The 10000-nt window shown below is 44.4% G+C and overlaps 1 protein-coding gene across 2 annotated transcripts in view; it reads right to left on the bottom strand.

The window, feature by feature from the left end:
- The window catches only part of nkain4 (sodium/potassium transporting ATPase interacting 4), a 95062-nt gene that overhangs the window by 84459 nt on the left and 603 nt on the right, over positions 1–10000 (bottom strand). The gene's annotated exons all lie outside the window — the stretch shown is intronic.

The raw sequence follows: 10000 nt of genomic DNA, 5'->3' as shown, positions 1-10000 counted from the left end.
TGAAAGCGACCAAAAAAATCCCCAAAATTGCTCATCATCACCTAACGTGTCGATTCAAACCTGACGGGACAGCATCGGTTAGATGACCACACAGCGACAGTAACAGTTATTAGATCACAAAAAAATTAAAAATGTGGGAAACAGCTCCAAACCCAATGGGAGCCATCAGGGCCCATCAGGTTCAGACCAATGTTTCAAGCTCTGAAATACATTACAAAGCAGAACTATATGAAATATGAAAATATTCAGTCTTACTGTGATTAATTACATACAAGCGTTACAAAGACACCTTAGCTAGTCCTGTTTACAGGATATGAAATGTTAAATACAAATCATTGTATTTATAATTTTTGACAGTATTTTTTTAATGTGCCACTGGTGGTTTTAGGTTTTATTCCAATGTATCACACTGTAAATAATTACTGTAAAATTACAGCCAAATTCTAACAGTAGTTTACTGTTTTTTTGAAGCTAAGAACAAGAGTGATAGTAAAGTAGCAGTAGGCTAATGTAAAATTTGACAGTTCAATGCAGTAAAATTTTATTTTGTAATGAAGTCAAATGCTTTTCCATCTGAGCTGGTACCTGAGCTGGTACCTGAGCTGGTACCTGAGCTGGTACCTGAGCTGGTACCTGAGCTGGTACCTGGGCAGTATCGTTTGGTTCATAGAGGATGAAAAGCAGAAATCAGGACAAAAACAACAATAAAACAACCAGAAACATTAAAGAGAAGTGATGAATATCAACATTACAGAGGGACTGAAAGACCTGCTCCATGGCTGATACAGGACGTTATATGATTAATGTCCTTTGTCGTGTCCTCACTTTCTGAATTAGTTAGTAATTCTGTAATTGATTCATTTAGTTCACTTCATTTAAAAGCCAGTAAAATGTTAATTGTATTTTGTTGTAAATGAACAAAGTATCTTGCTAAAAGAGTCTAAAGATCACCTGTCAGCAGAGACTCTTTAGGAGAGCTGCTGACAGCTTCATACGCCTTTTAAAGTCCTGTCTCAATGTGTGGAAGCAATGAGATGAGACAGGTGTGCTCCTGGGGGTAAAAGGGCAAAGTGCAGGAGGTGTGTGTGTGTGTGTGTGTGTGTGTGTGTGTGTGTGTGTGGTGTGTAAGAATGAGTGTGTGTGTCTCATTAACTCATTTAAATTTTAGCTTTTGGTAGCTAATGTTCCCCCTAGATAAAGGCAGCAGATCCAGGGGTCCATGGACACAGGGAATTATAGTAAACTGAGACGCTGGTGCCGTCGTCCCGCTGCTCGCACGCGGTCACTCAGGTCTGTGGACGGTGGAGCGGAGGGACGCCAGACTGTCTCAGAGTGCTGCCGTGTCTGTGTGTCCTTCTGGTTCTCTCCTGTTATTTAAGCTGTCATAGTCAGATCTGCCGGAGTCGTTAGCCACACTCTGGGAATATTCACATTCCCTGTTTTACGTACAAACAGACAGAATAAAACTAATTCCCTCTCCCTGCCTTTTTCTGAGTTAACGACTCCCCACCTGTCTGGCCGGGCACTGAAGGACGACCGACTGTCAAGCCCTCCTGCTGCCCACTTCAGACCAGCTGCCCACGCCCAGCTACCGCCACCTGCCTTGTACGAGCTGCCCACCCTACACTGATGTTCTCATGGACTCCCAGCTATTCCTACTACTAATACTACTGCTATTAATATTAGTAGTATAATAACTCTGTAGGTAGTTTGACCAGAGGAGGACGGGTCCCCCCTGGTGAGCCTGGTTCCTCCCAAGGTTTCTTCCTCAGCTCTGAGGGAGGGTCTCCTTGCCCCTGGCACCCCTGGCTTGCTCACCAGGGGGTTTTATATTCATGTTAAAACTCTGTCTTTACTGGAATTCTGTGAAGCTGCTTGGTGACAACATCAGTTGTAAAAAGTGCCACAAATAAATTTAATTTGATTAACTTAATTTTTCTCATTAACAAGTCCTTGTCATCAGGTGAAGTTCCATCAACTTTCAAGACTGCAAGAGTACTCCCCATCCTGAAGAAACCCACGCTTGACAGCTCTGATGTCAACAACTACAGACCGGTATCACTTCTGACTTTCTTTTCAAAAGTTCTTGAACGTGCCGTCTATAATCAACTTTCTCTCTTTCTCACACAGAACCAGCTCCAGGACCCAACCAGTCTGGCTTCAAACCAGCGCTCTCAACAGAAACTGCCCTCACAGCAGTGACCGAGAAGCTCCAATCAGCAAGATCAGCCAAACTGTCATCTGTCCTGATCCTTCTTGACCTCTCAGCAGCTTTTGACATCCTCTCCATGCAGGCTCTCCACTGGTGTCCCACAAGTCTCATTTTCTCATTCTCATTATATTCATCAGTCATTTTCAAAATCAGACACGAATCACTGCGCTTGTCTGTTTGAGAGTCATCAGGCTCGTCATGCCTCCACACTGTACCCAACTCTTTTTGCACCGAGCAATTCTCTTATTGTTAGATAATTAATGTGCTCCTGTACATGTGACGTCTCGCTAAGGTATTTATGTCTCCAATATAATCACAATTCTGCTATTTTGACCCTATCGAATGGCCCTGCGATCACTCTTCACTGAAATATACTGAACACTAACACTGGTTCATGAGTCTGAGGTAAATCTCTCTTCACCAGGTAAAATAATGTAGAAGTGAGAGCTGTTCATTCAGCTGGTCGCTGAGCCATCTGAACACAATACGAGAGGAGGGGATGTCGTCACTCCCTCAATCACCAAGGAGCGTGAGAGATAAATACAGACTGTCTCTGAACACTGTCAGCCAACACTTATCTATAGCTAAAATCCCTGCGTAGACTGACACCAGCAAGCCAAGCTGAGCACTTTTAACAGTGAGCCAAATAACAGCCAACTGAGCAGCCAACAACATCAAAGCCGAGCGTGCTTCCCCCCCAGAGGCACCTCAAAATGAAAAGAGGGCACCATTCCGTCAGACGGAGGAGGTCTGAAGAGTGTAAGTGCGTCATATTCATATACACTGAGTTTATGAGGGACACCTAAACTGTACCTATATAGACCAGTCATTTTACACCATACAGGTCCACTGACATCCAGCAGCTCTGCTTCACTAGTACTAGTAAAACATGCACTAAGGGGACGTTCAGACCACAGCGTTTTAAAAGACAGGCGAGCCGCGTTTTGTCGAGTTAACGCATTCGATTGATAAGCAGGTAAACACTTCTGAGAGACTTTGATTTGAGAGATAAACATCGATATGATTTTGATAAACACAGAAATGAACATTTTGGCTACACCTGGCCAAAAGAACTGAAACCTGACTTTTTTGTTTACAGTTTAATTTGTGCTTTTAAATAAACGCGCTAAACGAGAAACTACAGAGTAATACAGAAAATATATTTCAATACTGATAAAAATCTATAGGATAAAACTATACAGCATACATATAATAAACACATTAAAATGAGCCTACGAAATCCAACATACCCGACAATGGAGATGCTCAATCAGCCAAAATAATGAACTAATGAATTTTGCAGTTTGGCTGTTTGTGACTGTCATTTTCAAAGCCGAGGCTACAGATCGCTTCGTCGTGCTAACAGGGGCTTCCCTTCCTGCCTCTGTTGTTTTGCTGCTTTCTGCATATCGAGTGGGATGTCATATTTTCAAGTGCTATCAAAGTTTTGAGTGTGGTATCTTCCTCTGATACTCATGATTAAAAAATTGTTAAAGTTTATTTGCTGCTTAAACTCTTTGGACATACATATACATATATATATATAGTGGTTGGTTAGTGTAGTGGGTAACACCTCTGCCTTCTACTGGGGTTCAATCCCCGACCAGGGCAGCACCCTACACTATACCAATAAGAGTCCCTGGGCAAGACTCCTAACACCACCTTGGCCTCCCTGTGTAAAATGATCAAATTGTAAGTCGCTCTGGATAAGAGCGTCAGCCAGATGCCATAAATGTAAATGTATATATAAACAAACCCCGCAATCAGATGAATAAAATAATGTTAATGAATTACTGTAACTAATACTAAATTCTGATTAAGCGTATTTTGTCCACTTGTATTTCAACACACTTTTTTGGTAAAAAGTCTGAATAAAAATCTCTCTGTAGGGTCAAATTTTAGCAAGCAGGACAAACAATCTTCAAATATGGGGCGACAACGAAAAGAAGCGCTTGAGAGAGTCTGAAAAGACGTCGTCTGAAGGTCCCCAAGCCTTTCACCATCACTGCTCTGCTGAGAATAGTTCACCACCCACACCACCTCCTCAAATACAGTCATCTCCACTGATGGACAGCGTGGAGGGCAGTGCAATACCCGAATAGCTACAGTTAGTAAAAACCTACAAAATGGACCTACACGTTAGAGGAACCTCATAAAACAGCCAATAAGTAAAATAATAGCTACAAGGAAGGTTTAGCTAATAACCTGAGACATCGTGAAGCCAGACAGGCAGTGTGTGTCTGAGTGCACATACGTGTTCCCACATGTACAGTGTGAATAAGGTACAGTGGGTTGCAAAAGTATTCAGCCCCCTTGAACTTTTCAACCTTTTGCCACATTTCAGGCTTCAAACATAAAGATATGAAATTGACATTTTTTGTGAAGAGTCAACAACAAGTGGGACACAATCGTGAAGTGGAACGAAATTTGTTGGATATTTTAAACTTTTTTTAGAAATAAAAAACTGAAAAGTGGGGCGTGCAATATTATTCAGCCCCCTTGCTTTAATACTTTGTAGCGCCACCTTTTGCTGTGATTACAGCTGCAAGTGGCTTGGGGTACGTCTCTGTCAGTCTTGCACATCGAGAGACTGAAATTTTTGCCCATTCTTCCTTGCAAAACAGCTCGAGCTCAGTGAAGTTGGATGGAGAGCGTTTGTGAACAGCAGTTTTCAGCTCTTTCCACAGATTCTCGATTGGATTCAGGTCTGGACTTTGACTTGGCCATTCTAACACCTGGATACGTTTATTTGTGAACCATTCCATTGTAGATGTTGCTTTATGTTTTGGATCATTGTCTTGTTGGAAGATAAATCTCCGTCCCAGTCTCAGGTCTTTTGCAGACTCCAACAGGTTTTCTTCCAGAATGGTCCTGTATTTGGCTCCATCCATCTTCCCATCAATATTAACCATCTTCCCTGTCCCTGCTGAAGAAAAGCAGGCCCAAACCATGATGCTGCCACCACCATGTTTGACAGTGGGGATGGTGTGTTCAGGGTGATGAGCTGTATTGCTTTTACGCCAAACATAAGTTCGATTTTGGTTTCATCTGACCAGAGCACCTTCTTCCACATGTTTGGTGTGTCTCCCAGGTGGCTTGTGGCAAACATTAAATGAGACTTTTTATGGATATCTTTGAGAAATGGCTTTTTCTTGCCACTCTTCCATAAAGCCCAGATTTGTGCAGTGTACCACTGATCGTTGTCCTATGGACAAAGTCTCCCACCTCAGCTGTAGATCTCTGCAGTTCATCCAGAGTGATCATGGGCCTCTTGGCTGCATCTATGATCAGTCTTCTCCTTGTTTGAGCTGAAAGTTTAGAGGGACGGCCAGGTCTTGGTAGATTTGCAGTGGTCTGATGCTCCTTCCATTTCAATATGATCGCTTGCACAGTGCTCCTTGAGATGTTTAAAGCTTGGGAAATCTTTTTCTATCCAAATCCGGCTTTAAACCTCTCCACAACAGTATCTCGGACCTGCCTGGTGTGTTCCTTGGTCTTCATGATGCTCTCTGCGCTTTAAACAGAACTCTGAGACTATCACAGAGCAGGTGCATTTATACGGAGACTTGATTACACACAGGTGGATTCTATTTATCATCATCAGTCATTTAGGTCAACATTGGATCATTCAGAGATCCTCACTGAACTTCTGGAGTGAGTTTGCTGCACTGAAAGTAAAGGGGCCGAATAATATTGCACGCCCCACTTTTCAGTTTTTTATTTCTAAAAAAAGTTTAAAATATCCAATAAATTTCGTTCCACTTCACAATTGTGTCCCACTTGTTGTTGATTCTTCACAAAAAATTACAATTTCATATCTTTATGTTTGAAGCCTGAAATGTGGCAAAAGGTTGAAAAGTTCAAGGGGGCTGAATACTTTTGCAACCCACTGTATATGACATTCCTCGGCCTGAGGCGACAGGTGTCAGCAGATCTTAATGACTCTGTCAGGGAGGATTCAGAGAGGCAGTGGGGCGGCAGGTATCAGGGGACGTCAGCAGGGGAAAGATATGCAACCTCACACCAGGTGAGTGACAGAACACACTGAAGATGTCAGCACTGATGCTTCACTGTGGGAAAAAGAGGGAACACACACTGCAGAACAATCTCCCACATGTACTGTATGTACTGTACTGATCAAATCCCACATAACAACTGCTTTGAGTCCACTTAAGGCACAGAGTTCTGCTTTTGTCATCATCATCAGGCAATGTGACAGAGTTTTACACTAGCAGGTCTCTGTGTGGCTTCAGTGAGCCTTTCCTGCAGTCAGTAGACCTTCCAGACAGATACACATTCAGAATTAAGCCTCTTTTATGACTGCAAGGACAGAATTATAAGGCTATTTTTGGGTACAGAGCAAATAGATCAATTACTTGCTGGAGGCGACAGAGTGGGGGTCACATCCTCTGTCCTCACCATGAACTCACTTCCAATAAGCTTTTTAATCAATGCCTAGTTGCAGAGCTGTAGATCCACACATTTCACAGTGGTAGATGTTTCAGAGTTTGATTTCAGTGTGGAGTTGTGTTGATTCTAGAGTTGTTTTTATAGCCAGCGTGTTAATAAACCCTCACGTACGTGTCACACCCTGGCAAAGAATTGGTGGAACTGTTAGAATTTATTTGGTGGAATTTATGTCAGTCGCTGGGGGCAGATCTTCGTTGTGTTTGAGTCAACTTGTCCACAGTTTGTTTACTGCCATCTCTACAGCAGTGGTCACCAACCCTCCCACTGAAGATCTACCTTTCTGCAGGTTTCACCTCCAACCCATATCTGACACTCTGCCTTCACCTGATCAAGGACTTCTGAAGGCAATAATTAAACATATCAAGTGGGGTCAAAAATGTTTGTAGCTGATGGCTGCAGGAAGGTTGATCAGAAGCAGGATTGGTGACCACTGCTCTACAGTCTTAATGAAGAGTAGAATAAGTGTATATAACTACTCCAAGAGTGGGCGGTCCATTTCAGAACAGATCAATTGCTACAATCTTGAATGAGCAAAAAAGAACCAACAGCATTTCAGTGACTAGTTAAGTGTTTTGATTTCAAAGCACCATATTTTTACAACCATGAGGTGCAAAGGAACCAATCACAATCCAACTGAAAGAGGGGGTCATAGAGTTTCTGACCGTCACTCTGGCAATGAAACTCCAATATCTCAGAACATTCGTCGTTGGTACCAATACTTCCAAGAAAAAGGTCACCAGCATCACTTTCTGCAGAGTCAGCCACTACAGACCTCCAAACTTCATGTGGCCTTCAGATCAGCTCAAGAACAGCATAGAGAGCTTCATGGAATGGGTTTCCATGGCTGAGCAGCTGCATCCAGGCCTTACATCACCAAGCGCAGTGCAAAGCGTGGAATGCAGTGGAGTAAAGCGCCGCCACTGGACTCTAGAGCAGTGGAGACGTGTTCTCTGGAGTGACCAATCACGCTTCTCCGTCTGGAAATCCGATGGACGAGTCTGGGTTTGGTGGTTGCCAGGAGACGGTACTTGTCTGACTGCATTGTGCCGAGTGTAAAGTTTGGTGGAGGGGGGATCATGGTGTGGGGGTGTTTGTCAGGAGTTGGGCTCGGCCCCTTAGTTCCAGTGAAAGGAACTCTTAAAGCTTCAGCACCAAGAGGTTTTGGACTTTGTGGGAACAGTTTGGGGACGGCCCCTTCCTGTTCCAACATGACTGACCACCAGTGCACAAAGCAGGTCCATAAAGACGTGGATGAGCCAGTTTGGTGTGGAAGAACTTGACTGGCCTGCACAGAGTCCTGACCTCAACCCCATAGAACACCTTTTGGATGAATTAGAGCGGAGACTGTGAGCCAGACCTTCTCGTCCAACATCAGTGTCTGACCTCACAAATGCTCTTCAGGAAGAACGGTCAGAAATTCCCATAAACACTCCTAACCCTTGTGGAAAGCCTTCCCAGAAGAGCTGAAGCTGTTATAGCTGCAAAGGGTGGGCCAACATCATACTAAACCCTATGGATTCACTCAAGTTCATGTGTGTGAAGCTAGATGACCGAATACTTTTGGAAATATAGTGTACAAGGACTTTATTAAATTACCATAAAATTCAACTGCTGATGGAAGAACATTGAAACATTTCAGTGCAATTTATTTGAGTTTCATTGGACTAGAATTCTTTTTTAAAACTCTCAACACAGTTTTAATTTATTGCTGCGCGCTTTCGTTCTAATTTGTTCATCTGCCCTTTTGCTTAAATCAGTTAATTAAGGACAACACAAGTATTTCCTGTCCTGAGTCTGTAAGTCTCACAGCCCTGTCGCTTTAGCCTTCTGAGAAAAGCATGTTTATTTAGTTGATTTTGGCCAGAGAGTCTCTTTATCACAAATTCAGCGGTCAAACACCTCCACTAGGAGAAAAACCTCCAGCGCTGAGAACAGCGTCCACTTCTGGGCAGCAGCTGGGCAGCAGCGGTAACAGTGATAGGGTTTTAACACTGGAGTGAGATCATTCACTGTGTGAACTGAGCTCAAACTGGTGAGGTCTTAACCACTTATAAGACCCCTATGCCCTCACAGCCCCCTCGCCCTGTCGAGGTATCATGGGTGAGTGGGCAGTTCTGCAGTCCAATGGTACCAAGAGTGGACAGAAACACGCAGTTGTTGCTCTGTTTCACTCAAAGACTGGAATTCTGTGACTAACAGTTTCATTCATTTAGCCAAACACACACACACACACCCCAAACACACACACACACCCCAAACACACACAAACACCCCAAACACACACACACACCCACACACCCCAAACACACACACACACCCACACACCCCAAACACACACACACACACCCCAAACACACACACACACACACCCCAAACACACACACACACACACCCCAAACACACACACACACACACACACACACACACACACACCCCAAACACACACCCCAAACACACACCCCAAACACACACCCACCCCCCAAACACACACACACACCCCAAACACACACACACACCCCAAACACACACACACACACACACCCCAAACACACACACACACCCCAAACACACACACACACCCCAAACACACACACACCCACACACCCCAAACACACACACACCCACACACCCCAAACACACACACACACCCACACACCCCAAACACACACACACACACCCCAAACACACACACACACACACACACACCCCAAACACACACCCCAAACACACACCCCAAACACACACACACACACACACACCCCAAACACACACCCCAAACACACACACACACACCCCAAACACACACACACACACACACCCCAAACACACACAAACACCCCAAACACACACACACCCACACACCCCAAACACACACACACCCACCCACACACCCCAAACACACACACACCCACACCCACACACCCCAAACACACACACACCCACACACCCCAAACACACACACCCCAAACACACACACCCAAACACACACACCCCAAACACACACACCCCAAACACACACACACACACACACCCCAAACACACACCAAACACACACACACACACACCCCAAACACACACACACCCCAAACACACACACCCACACACCCACACACCCCAAAACACACACACCCCAAACACACACACACACACAACCCAAACACCGCCCAAACACACCCCAAGAACACACCCCAAACACACACACACACCCTAAACACTGCCCAAACACACACACACACCCCAAACACCGCCCAAACACACACACGCACACCCCAAAAACACACACCCCAAAAACACAACCCAAACACACACACCCCAAAA

The sequence above is a fragment of the Pygocentrus nattereri genome, chromosome 9 (genome assembly GCF_015220715.1).
Source record: "Pygocentrus nattereri isolate fPygNat1 chromosome 9, fPygNat1.pri, whole genome shotgun sequence".
Lineage (NCBI taxonomy): Eukaryota > Metazoa > Chordata > Actinopteri > Characiformes > Serrasalmidae > Pygocentrus > Pygocentrus nattereri.
This window is presented reverse-complemented; position numbering and strand designations above follow the sequence as displayed.